The 10,465-nt window shown below is 38.7% G+C and overlaps 1 pseudogene; it reads left to right on the top strand.

The window, feature by feature from the left end:
• The first annotated feature begins 4,290 nt into the window (after nucleotides 1-4,290).
• Nucleotides 4,291-8,854, top strand: LOC102853083 (annotated as a pseudogene).
• The last annotated feature ends 1,611 nt before the right edge of the window (nucleotides 8,855-10,465 follow it).

The raw sequence follows: 10,465 nt of genomic DNA, 5'->3' as shown, positions 1-10,465 counted from the left end.
GAGCCAATCTCACTGTCTCCATCCAATACACCTGCTTCTATTATTCCACTCACTGTGTCACTTTATTTCATCCAGGATCTTCTTCTTCTCCTTCAACCATTCCAAGCCTGATGTCCTTCTGTAAGACTTGTCCCTCCTAGAAGCATGGTCAATGTATGTGAGAAGTCCTTGACTCCAGGGAGCAGCCTGGTTTCACCCTCTCTAGGAAAAACTTGTTTGTTCTCTTGGCAGTCCATGTATATTCAATATTCTTCTGCAGCATCACAACTCAAAGCAGACAGTTCTTTCATTTAAGATTGTTAATCTGAACACAAAACAAATAAAACTGGCTGCTGTCAAGTGTACTCCGACTCATAACAACATCTATCTGGTTTCTAAGGTGATAAATATTTACAGGAGGAAATTGTACATCTTTCCTATATTCAAACTTCTGACCTTTTGGTTACAGCTACATGGAAAACAAACACATGAAGAAATGTTCAAAATCCTTAACTTTTATTGTGTACCGTCGAGTTAGAATCGACCCATAGCTCACCATCCAGTGGGTTTTCAGAGGCAATTTAATTTCACCGAAGGAGATTGCCCATATTTCTCTCACAGAGCAGCAGATACAATCAAAACAACATGAGATGTCATCTCACCTGAACAACAGCAGCAAAGTTCATTGGGACAGCAAACAACAAATGCTGGTGTGGATGTGGAGATTTTTATATCTTTGTTCACCACTGGCAGAAATGTGTCATAGTACAACCATTATGGAAGGTGGTCTGGCACTTTTTCAAAGAGTTGGAAATAGAAATATCATTTGATACAGCAATTCCACTACTGAGAATATACCCTGAGGAAACAAAAGCTGTGACACAAACAGATGTATGCACACCCATGTTTATTGCAGCATTATTCACAATAGCAAAGAGATGGAAGCAGCCCAGATTCCTGTCAACAGATGAATGGATAGAAAACTATAGCACATTCACACAATGCAAAATTAAGCAGCACTGAACACTACACAGTGTGGATGAGTCTGGAAGGAATTATGCTAAGTGAAATATCACAGTCACAAAATGACAAATATTACATAAGACCACAATAAACAAAACAAATCACACCAGCAGATCTTCTTGCTAAAATAAAGGACTTACTAAACAACAATGATAGATTGTTTATGGAATTACATTGACAATAGCAGCTTGATATTTTAGATAGAAAACTTAGGGACAGGGAATTTATGATAGCAAGAGAGAAATGATTCAGAAAGGAAGGTGAGAATAACTCAAAGAATGTAATCGATGATACTGTAATGTACATGTTAAGAATTCATCATCGTAGAGTTGGAATTGCCTTATGGCTGGTCCTCTATTGAGTTTCCAAATTATAGGGAAGTAAATTGCTGATTCTTCTTCCTCTGAGCTGCTGGTAGATTTGAACCACCAGAGAGATGTTGTCTTTGAGTAAGCATCATCACACCCCCTAATGATTAGAAAGTTAAGTTGGTATTTATTTTGTTGTACATATTCTCAATAGCAACAAAATAAACACAACTCTTTCTTTTAAAAAAAAAAACCCTGTTTATATTCATCAATGAAGGTCTAAGAAAGAAATGAATATATTGTGGCACAGTAATACAATGATGAATTTTTTTTAAAAAGTGAACCAACTATTGTTACATACAAAAGCAAAGATAAATCACATAGACATTTTACTTGTGGGGAAAATCCAGACTAAAGACAATAAACATTATTTGGTTGCAATTACATAGACACGAGAACAGACCAAACTATATTGTTAGAAATGCAAAAGTGATTGCTAGGAGCAGAGATGGAAACTAGTTGGAAAAAACCACAAGAGAACTTTCTAGGGTCATGAGAACACTCTCATTTTGAGTAGTGGACAGATTAATGTATATAATTTTCAAAATGCATCAAATAATTGGATATATAAACCTCTTCATTTTACTGTGTGTTAATTATATATCAGTTTTTAAAAAAAATATTGAATATGACCACACAGTGTATCTGTCAATGAGAAAGCATGAGCAAGGGCAGAAGAGGGAAGAATCTGTTGGCTAAAATTATTCTTGAATGGCATGGAGTCTGAACCAACTCATAGCTGACCTTCCTGTTGATTTTTCAGAAACAATATATCACAGAGGAAGAGACTGCCTACCTCATTCCCATACAGCATTTGGTAGATTCAAACCACATGCCTTTGGATTGGCAGTGCATCTCTTTACCACTCAGTCACTAGAGTTCCCTGTGAGCCAAAAATTAGAAAATAAAAACAATTGTTCAATTGCTTTAGAGAAATTTTCAATCCCAATTGCACATTAAAACCTCCTGGGGAACTTTTAAAAATACAGGCATCAGTGCCAAGCCAGAGATTCTTACTTAATTGGTGCACGGTGAGCCCCAAGCACCAGTATTTTTTTATAAATTCCCTAGATGATGCTCAAAGTTTGATTTGAGAACTAGGAGCTAGGACATGAAAAGGTGGGTTGGACATAAATTGCTTAAATGAAAATGTCAAGCCTTAAATGGGAATGTCAATCCACTGAAGGATTTTAAAGAAAGTGGCAAAAATAATCAGAGTCGTAAGATTTGGAGAAAAGACCAAGAGCTGGAGAGGCAATATAGTAATTTGACCCATCAGCCCAAGAAAGAGGCAATATAACCTAGAATTCTTAGCTTGGTGTTACTGGGAATGAAAGAGAGGGAATATGCATTTATTCAGTTCACTGGACCAGGTTCAGCAATCACCATTCATCTCTCTAAATAGATAGATAAACAGACTCCTTCATTCAGATAACCAACACATACCTAATGAGAACTCAATCTACTATCAAACTCAAGGAATACATTTGTGAAAAGTACATGCCCCAACCCATTTCATATACATTTAATGACAAGCACCAATATTTTAAATGCCAGAGTATTTTAAAAGCAGGGGAGAAAGGGCTGATGACAGGGCAAACTAAGCCAACGAAATCCATTGCTACAGCTAATTCCAACTCATAATGGACCTATGGGACAAAGTTTAATTGCCTGATAGGGTTTCCAAGTCAATAATGTATACAGAAGCAAATTAACTACATCTTTATTCTGCAGACTTGCTGAGGATTCAAATGACCAACATTTCAGTTAGTAGATACATGCTTAACTACTGCACCACCACAGCCATGATGTAAACTAAGGAAGACTAAAAGAGGAGAGGTAGGATGTTTTTTTTTATGGAGAGGAGAAGGAGAGTGGTTTGTTTAGTTTTGTTTTCACTAGTTCACGTTTGTGATAGCTGTGGTCTATCTATGCAAGTTTGCCTGTACACAATGGAAAACATAGAGTTAAAGCTTAAGAGAGAGATCTGGGTCCCCATACATGTTTTACTAGTTATCCTTCTATTTTTTTTTTTTTTTGCAATAATGGTCATATGCAGTACTTGCACTTATGAGACTGTATTAGTTCGCTCAGTATAATTCTCTCTAGACTCTCCCAAGTTACATAGTATTTTTTTTTTAAATTGTTGTTCCTGAGTGCTGCATAGTGTTCCATTGTGTGGATGTACCACAATTTCTCAATCCATTCAGTTGTGGCTGAACTTTTGGGCTGTTTCCATGTTCTTGTGATGGTGGATAATGCTGTTATGATCATTGGTGTACAAATCTCCATTTGTGTCTCAGTTCCAATTTCCTTGAGGTATATTCTTAGTAGTGGTGGGAGCAGAGGGGTGAGTGAGGATGGGTAGGGGTGAAACCATAGAGTTGCACAGAAGGGAGGGTGTGAGGGACATAAAAAGGATCCATCAGGGACCTGAAAAGACAGGGTAATGATGGGCAAGGTTCAATAGTGATTAATTTTATAAAACATGAGAATGATTGTATGAAATACAATGTGAATGAAGAATAGCGTGAAACACAATGTATACAAATTTTGTAAGGAAATCAATATAAAATATTAAAAAGGTAAAAGAGAAAGATCTGGGATAGAGACTTGGATAGAAGAATCCTTGAGTTTGGTGATATTGATTCATTACTATGGAATTATAAGGTGAGAAGAGAAGAGGAAGTGTTAAGTTCTTGAGAATAATTACCTCTAAAACCTTAGCTGCTCCCCAAAAGAAAGATAGGCAATCTCTTGCAGTGTGATTTGCTGCCTCTGAAAACTTGATGGAGGATCAGCTATGAGTCGGTTCTGACTTGAAAGCATTTAACAGTGAATAACAAAGTCTCAATGTTTCTCTTTCCTCGCAGCTGCGCCATGGAGCCCAGGGCGCGCGGCCCCGACACTCGAGCCCGAGATGAATGCTGCGGCAGAAGCCGAGTTCAACATCCTTCTGGCCACCGACTCCTACAAGGTTACCCATTATAAACAGTACCCACCCAACACAAGCAAAGTTTATTCTTACTTTGAATGAAGGGAAAAGAAGACCGAAAACTCCAAAGGAAAGAAGGTGAAATACGAGGAAACAGTATTTTACGGGTTGCAGTACATTCTTAATATGTACTTAAAAGGTAAAGTAGTGGCCAAAGAGAAAATCCGGGAAGCCAAAGAAGCCTACAAAGAGCATTTCCAAGATGATGTCTGCAATGAGAAGGGATGGAATTACATTCTTGAGAGATATGATGGGCATCTTCCAATAGAAGTAAAAGCTGTTCCAGAGGGCTGTCATTCCCAGAGGAAACGTTCTCTTCACGGTGGAAAACACAGACCCAGAATGTTACTGCCTTACGAATTGGATTGAGACTATTCTTGTTCAGTCTTGGTATCCAGTCACAGTGGCAACAAATTCAAGAGAGCAGAAGAAAATACTGGCCAAATATTTATTAGAAACTTCTGGTAACTTAGATGGTCTGGAATATAAATTGCATGATTTTGGGTACAGAGGAGTCTCTTCCCAAGAGACTGCTGGCATAGGGGCCTCTGTTCATTTGGTTAACTTCAAAGGAACAGATACAGTAGGAGGGATTGCTTTAATTAAGAAATACTATGGAACAAAAGATCCTGTTCCAGGTTATTCTGTTCCAGCTGCAGAACACAGCACCATAACAACCTGGGGGAAAGACCATGAAAAAGATGCTTTTGAACACATAGTCACACAGTTTTCATCAGTGCTTGTATCGGTGGTCAGCAATAGCTATGACATTTATAATGCATGTGAGAAAATATGGGTTGAAGATCTAAGACATTTAATAGTATCAAGAAGTACAGAGGCACCATTAATAATCAGACCTGATTCTGGAAATCCTCTTGACACTGTTTTAAAGGTTTTGGATATTTTAGGTAAGAAGTTCCCCGTTACAGAGAACTCAAAAGGCTGCAAATTGCTGCCACCTTACCTTAGAGTTATTCAAGGAGATGGAGTAGAGTAGATATTAATACCTTACAAGAGATTGTTGAAGGCATGAAGCAAAAAAAAGTGGAGTATTGAAAATGTGTCCTTTGGTTCTGGTGGAGCTTTGCTACAGAAGTTAACAAGGGATCTCTTAAATTGTTCCCTCAAATGTAGTTATGTTGTAACCAATGGCCTTGGGATTAATGTCTTCAAGGATCCAGTTGCTGATCTCAACAAAAGATCAAAAAAAGGTCGATTATCTTTACATAAGACACCAGCAGGGAATTTTGTAACACTTGAAGAAGGAAAAGGAGATCTTGAAGAATATGGTCATGATCTTCTTCACACCGTCTTCAAGAATGGAAAAGTGACAAAAAGCTATTCATTTGATGAAGTAAGAAAAAATGCCAACCTGAATATTGAACTGGAAGCAGTACCTGTTGTTCTTGATATGTGCCATCGAGTCTCCTGTGACTCACAGTGACCCTATGTACCACAGCTCTATCCAATTTTATTGTCTCTGACACACCTACCCCCATGTTCCCAGTTACTGAGTCAATCAATCTCACCAAGGGCTTTCGTCTCCTGTGCTGTCCCTCTACCCTCTCAAGGATGACATCCCTCTCCAAGGACTGATTCCCACCCCCACCCTTGCAACATGTCCAAAGTATGTCAGATGAAGCTTCAGAATCCTTGCTTCCAATAGTAAAAAAAACCCCAAAAAACAAAAAACAACCCCACAAAAAAAACCACACACCACAAAAAACCACACCAAAACCTAAAACCAACCAACAAATAAAACTCTCACACTCATCACCATCAAGTTGGAACCAACTTACAGCTGATGCTTCAATGAGTTTTAAGAGGCTATGAATTGCCTGGAAGGAAATCGCCCATCTTTCTCCTTTTGAGGCACTGGTGAATTTGAACCACTAGAAAGGCACTGTTTTTGGATTAACTGAACAACTCTCTAGGGATTTACTCAAATAAAGAGTAACAGTAGAAAAAAAAATGTGATAACCTGAAGCCAAATATATTTAAAAAGGCAATGTAAAATGCTGCCATGAGATTGATAAATAGGCAAGACTATTGAATTCAAAATTAGGAAGTCGTTGACAAAGACGCTTCATCAGAATGCGGCAAGATTGATAGTAGATAAATGTATTGAATTTTAAGTTGGGAAACCATTGACAGAGATACTTCATTAGAATGGATGGATGAGGGTAGAATTAAGAACAGAAGGAACTGAGGAGAGAATGGATTGTGAGGAAACAGAATAAATGCTGAACCCAAATCACAGTTTCCTATTGTGTATAATGTGGTAAATAACACCGCACATCACAGGAGAAGATGATTATGAGACTGAAATTTGTATTGAAACAATATTTGTATTTAGCCCAGTAGCTAATGCTGGTAGCTACTATCAGGAATTGTTATTGTTGCTGTGGTTTGGTGGTTAAAATAAGAACATGGCCAGTAACTTTAGGGAATAAGAATGTTAAATTAACATTTTTTTCTGGGTGGATGATAATGAATTGCTTTTGTTAGTTGCATTCTCATCATTCTGCCCCATAGCAAGCCCATGCATGCAGAATACAACTGAGCCTTCTAAGTTTTCAAGGCTATAATTCATGGGAAGCAGACCACCAGGAATCTCTTCAGACATGCCTCTCTCTGGATTGGTTACTTTGGGCTACCAGACTTAGAAGGTATGTGGTTGTTGTTGTTGTTGTGTGCCATTGAGTCACTTGCGACTCATAGCGACCCTATGTACAACAGCCCTAAACTCTGCTCTGTCCTGTTCCAATCACACTGTCTCTGATACACCCATCCTGATTACCCCAGTCACTGAATCAATCCACCTCATAGAGGGCCTTCACCTCCTTTGTTGTCCCTCCACCCTACGAAGCATTATATCCCTCTCCAAGGACCTGTCCCTCCTTACATGTCCAAAGTATGTTAGAAGGAGCCTCAGAATCCTTGCCTCCAGAGAGCTTCCCGGTTTAACCCTTTCCAGGATGAATCTGTTTGTTTTCCTAGCAGTCCATGGCACCCTCAATACTCTTCTCTAGCACCACAGCTCAAAGGCATCAATTCTCCTTCTAGCCTCCTTAGTCACTGTCCAACTCTCTGATGCATAACAACTGATAGCAAAGACCATGGCCTGTATCAGATGCACCTTAGTCTCCCAAGAGACACCATTGCTCTTTAGTACTTTGGAGAGGTCCCTAACAGCAGACTTTCCCATGGCAATATGTCTTTTAATTTCCTGGCTGCTGGTGCCAAGAGTGTTGACTGTGGAGCCAAGCAAACTAAAGCTGTGAACAATCTCAATCTCTTCACCATCCATCCTGATGCTGCCAATTGGCCCAGTGGTGAGTATCTTTGTCTTCTTGACATTTAGCCTCAATCCATATTGGAGGCTGCAGTCCTTGACCTTCTGCAGCAAGCGCCTCAGGTCCTCCTCAGTAGCAGCAAGCAGGGTTGTGTCATCTGCATAATGCAGATTGTTGATGAATCTTCCACCAATCCTGACACCTCACTTCTCCTCATAGAGCCCAGCCTCTCGGATAATCTGTTCTGCATACAGGTTGTAAAGGTATGGAAACAGGGCACATCCCTGGCATACATCCCTGGCATACACCCTTCCCAATTTTGAACCATTCAGTGTTTCCTTGCTCTGTTCTGACGACTGTCTCTTGGTCCAAGAGGCATTAGCATGATGAAAAAAAGAGAGAGTGAAAACAACTGAGAGTAAAGATGCGTAAGTGAAGAGCAAGATCCTAGAGGAAGTAAGAAGAGTAAATAAAGGTAAAGGATGAGGTTCTGGTTTTGGAAAGGAGAGTAACTCATTTATTATCTCTTGTGTTGAATGAGGAAAAGGAGTGAATGTTTCAATATGTAAAGAAATTTATAAGTAGAAGAAATACTTTTTTTGTGATTTTAATAAAAGTTTACAGAAAGGATGTGCTTTCATTCATTCATTGATAACATATTTTTCCCTCTTTCTCTTCCCATGTTCACTTTTTAATGCATGTCTTGCTCCAGATTGTTGACTGTAATACATTGTTGTTGTTATGTGCTGTCCAGTCTCCTGCAACCCATAAGTGATCCTATGTGCAACAGCCGTAAACCATGCTCTATCCTGTGCCAGTCTTATTGTCTCTGACACACCTACCCTCATTACTCCAGTCACTAAATCAATCCACCTCATCCAGGGTCTTCCTTTCTTGCTCTGTCCCTCCACCCTCCCAAGCATGATGTCCTTCTCCAAGGACTGGTCCCTCCTTGCAACACGCCCAAAGTATGTCAGATGAAGTTTCAGAATCTTGTCTCCAAGGATCAGCCTGGTTTCACCCTCTCCATGATGAACCTGTTTGTTCTCTTAGCAGTCCATGGTATAGTCAATATTCTTCTTCAGCACCACAGCTGAAAAGCATCAATTCTCCTTCAATCATCCTTAGTCATTGTCCAGTTGTCATATATATAATGTCTAATTATCCATTCCTTTCAGATAATCCTTCTCTAATCCTACTCCAGTATATTATGCATTATTACTATGTTCTTTTACTGTTCTCACCTACCCCATGTCCACTGTAATATTTTTAAATAGTAGGGAAATGACAGCCTCTTTAACAAATGGTGCTGGCAAAAATAGAGAACCATTTACAGAAAATGGAGGAAGACCCACACCATACACCATACGCAAAATCTAACTCAAGGTGGATCAAGGACCTAGAAGTAAAACAAAACACTATAAAATTCATCAGAAAAAAAACTAGGAAAAACACTAGAAGCCATAATTTATGGCATGGATAGACTTCCAAGCGTAAAGAAAACTTACAAACGAGAGACGAAAAAAACAGATAAATGGGGCCTTCTAAAAATTAAATCCCCATGCCTCTCTCTCTCTCTCTTTCTGTCTATCTCTTTATAAATTCTCCAAGAGAATAAGAAGTAATTCCACAGACTGGGGGGGGGAATATTTGGCAATGACATATCTAATAAGAGACTCATATCTAAAATGTGTAGAATACTCTAGCATCTCAACAAGAAAAAGGCAAACAACTCAATCACAAAATGGACACAAGATATGAATAGACACTTCACCAAAGAAGAAAGCCCAACAAACATAGGAATAAAGGTTCAAAATCCTGCGTTACCAGAGAGATGCAAATCAAAACAAGACGAAGATATCATCTCACACCAGAAACAATAACAAAATTCAACAGGATAGCAAACGACCAATGCTAGCGAAGATGTGGAGACATTGGAACTCTTATTCAGGGCCGGTGAGAATGTAAAAACCACTATGGAAGGCGGTCTGTGCTTTCTAAAAAAGTTAAAAACAGAAAAACCATTTAACCCAGTTACCTGACTGCTAAGAATATACCCTAGAGAAACCAGAACAGTGCTAAAAACAGATGTACGCATACTCATGTTTATTACAGCAGTATTCACAACATCAGAAGCGTCTAAGTACTACACTACTAGGACTCATTATTGGGTAAGTAAAGCCATTGCCATCAAGTTAATTCCAATTTACAGCTATCTTCTATTGGGTTTTTGAGGCTGTAAATCTTTATGAGCAGAGATTGTCCAACTTTTTCCTGCAGAGCTGCTAATTGATTTGAACTGCTGACCAAGTTGGGTTAGCAGCCTAACTACTATGACCAAGGATCATTATAAGATAAATAGGGGATTAAAGACAGTTTAGCTTTGTAAGTAAATCAGTATAAAATAAAAATAAGAAACCCACACACACTTTAAAAAAAAAGACATTTTAGCAGTGGTAGGTTATGTGTTGAACTGAAAACCAAAATCTTGGCAGCTTGAATTCACATTCAGGCGCAGAAAGGTAAGGCAGTCTGCTTGAGTTAAGATTTACAGCCTCACAAATCCGATGAAGGGTTACCATGAGTCTCAAATGCAGTTGTGGTTTAAGTTCAACAGTGTTCAAATATCCAACAATGAAGTTTTGGATTTAGAACATGAGAAGGACAAAAGAAAACATCAAAATCATTAATATAATAGGTGGGAAAGAATGAGAATGGAGAAAAAAAATCACAGTGAGTTCTGGTTCTTAAGAAGAAATTCTTCCTGTGGTATCTATAAAATCCGAATTTTATAGCTACCGCAT

This window comes from Elephantulus edwardii, unplaced genomic scaffold (genome assembly GCF_000299155.1).
Source record: "Elephantulus edwardii isolate Elephantulus edwardi_28Jun2011 unplaced genomic scaffold, EleEdw1.0 scaffold00131, whole genome shotgun sequence".
In the NCBI taxonomy this organism is placed as follows: domain Eukaryota; kingdom Metazoa; phylum Chordata; class Mammalia; order Macroscelidea; family Macroscelididae; genus Elephantulus; species Elephantulus edwardii.
The sequence above is the reverse complement of the archived record's forward strand: the minus strand, read 5'-3'. Positions and strand labels throughout refer to the sequence as shown.